Raw genomic sequence first — 1,841 nt, 5'->3', positions numbered from 1 at the left:
TGGTTGTAATGTGACAAAATATGGAAAAGTTCAAGGGGTATGAATACTTTTGCAAACCACTGTAGATGGAACTCTGTGAACCCATTTGTAATGGAGATCAAGTGTAGGGAATTTTGGGGTGGGGGGGGATGATGAATGGAAATAAACTAAAGAATTATCAGAGGATTTTACCAAGCAATAACAATGTTTGGAAATGATTGCATCACCTGTCTGTGTGGTGTCTGAGTCATATGTTTATATTGAAATGTGTTTTCTAAGCACCTTTGATTGCAATGATACCTCAGAGGAGGTGATGTCACGGTATTGTGCTCATCCATGAAGGTGTGAACAAAGTTACTGTCTACAAAGGTTCAGTGAATTTCTACTGGAGCTGTTTGTCGGCTACAAACAACAGACACATTTTTATTCTCCCCAGACCTCTCTGAGTGTGAATGTGTTATTATGACCCCCGCACGCGAAGCCTAAGCCAGAGTCATATTGTTTCAGTACTGTTTATTTTTTTTCAGTGATATTTGGTCAACCGTAGCACAAAAATGGCTGCACCAACAAACGTGAAATTTGGCAGGACTGTAGAGGAGTCTGACCTACACTGCATCAGCCAACGATTTTAAGATAGACCTCATATTTGAGGAGGGGGTGCCTTTCAAAAGAAGGGGTGTCTGGAGATGCAAAAATGCTTAAAACTCAGAAACTGTTCAAACATAGAAGCTTCAGATTTCTTTTGTTGTTTAGCTCTGATGAAGCTCTATCCATCAGGCCCACCAATTAGTGCCCCCCCCGAACCCCCAATTTATCTGAATAAGGGGTGTCTGGACATGCAAAAATGCTTAAAACTCAGAAACTGTTCAACATAGAAGCTTCAGATTTCTTTTGTTGTTTAGCTCTGATGAAGCTCTATCCATCAGACCCACCAATCAGTGCCCCCACCCCCCCAGACCCCCAATTTCTCTGTCAAAGGGGTGCCTGGACTTACAAAAAGGGTTATTGCTCAAAAACTATGAAACATAGGGGCTTCAGATTTTCTTTGGTTGTTTAGCTCTGATGAGGGGCTATCCATCAGGTCAATCAATGCCCCCCCCCCACCTCAAAAAAAGGAAGACCCCCATCCAAACCACTACAATTTTAGGATGCACCTATAGCATGACATTTATTAGGAATAAAGACTTCCGAGTTCTGGTGCAGTTCTGCGTGCGGGGGTCATTATGTTACCGCTATGCGGTGTCTATTTTCTTTTGTGAATGATTTGGTCAATGTGTCGGGACTTTTTGGATATGTTCTATTTGCTGATGATARACATTCTTTTGTTCCGGTAAAGATATAGAACAAATGTTGGAGATGGTACAGACAGAATTTGTTAAAATACAAAGCTGTTTTCAACTAAATAAATTATCCTTAAAATCATTAAAATTATCATCATCTTTATCACTATCATCTTGGACAAAACAAATTAAATGATATTCAGTAACAGTAAGAGAACTGTAGATGTTTCATTCAAAATTGATGATGTTGAGTTCTGTGGAGTCAGTGAAGTGAAGTTTTTAGGTGTCATTATTGATGAAAAACTGACATGGAAAAATCATATAAATAATTTAAGAACAAAAAATGCCAAATCTATTGGAGTCCTGTACAAAGTAAGAGAACTGTTCAATGATAAATCACTGTTTATGTTGTATAACACTATAATTGTTCCACATTTAATTTACTGTATTGAAGTATGGGGTAAAGCTTGTAAAACTGTCACAAATTCTATTGTTATTTTACAGAAAAGAGCTATAAAGAATTATTACTAGAACGAATTACAGCCATCAAACATATTTTTTATGTATTGAAATTATTGAAAT

This window comes from Austrofundulus limnaeus, unplaced genomic scaffold (genome assembly GCF_001266775.1).
Source record: "Austrofundulus limnaeus strain Quisiro unplaced genomic scaffold, Austrofundulus_limnaeus-1.0 Scaffold514, whole genome shotgun sequence".
Taxonomy (NCBI): Eukaryota; Metazoa; Chordata; class Actinopteri; order Cyprinodontiformes; family Rivulidae; genus Austrofundulus; species Austrofundulus limnaeus.
This window is presented reverse-complemented; position numbering follows the sequence as displayed.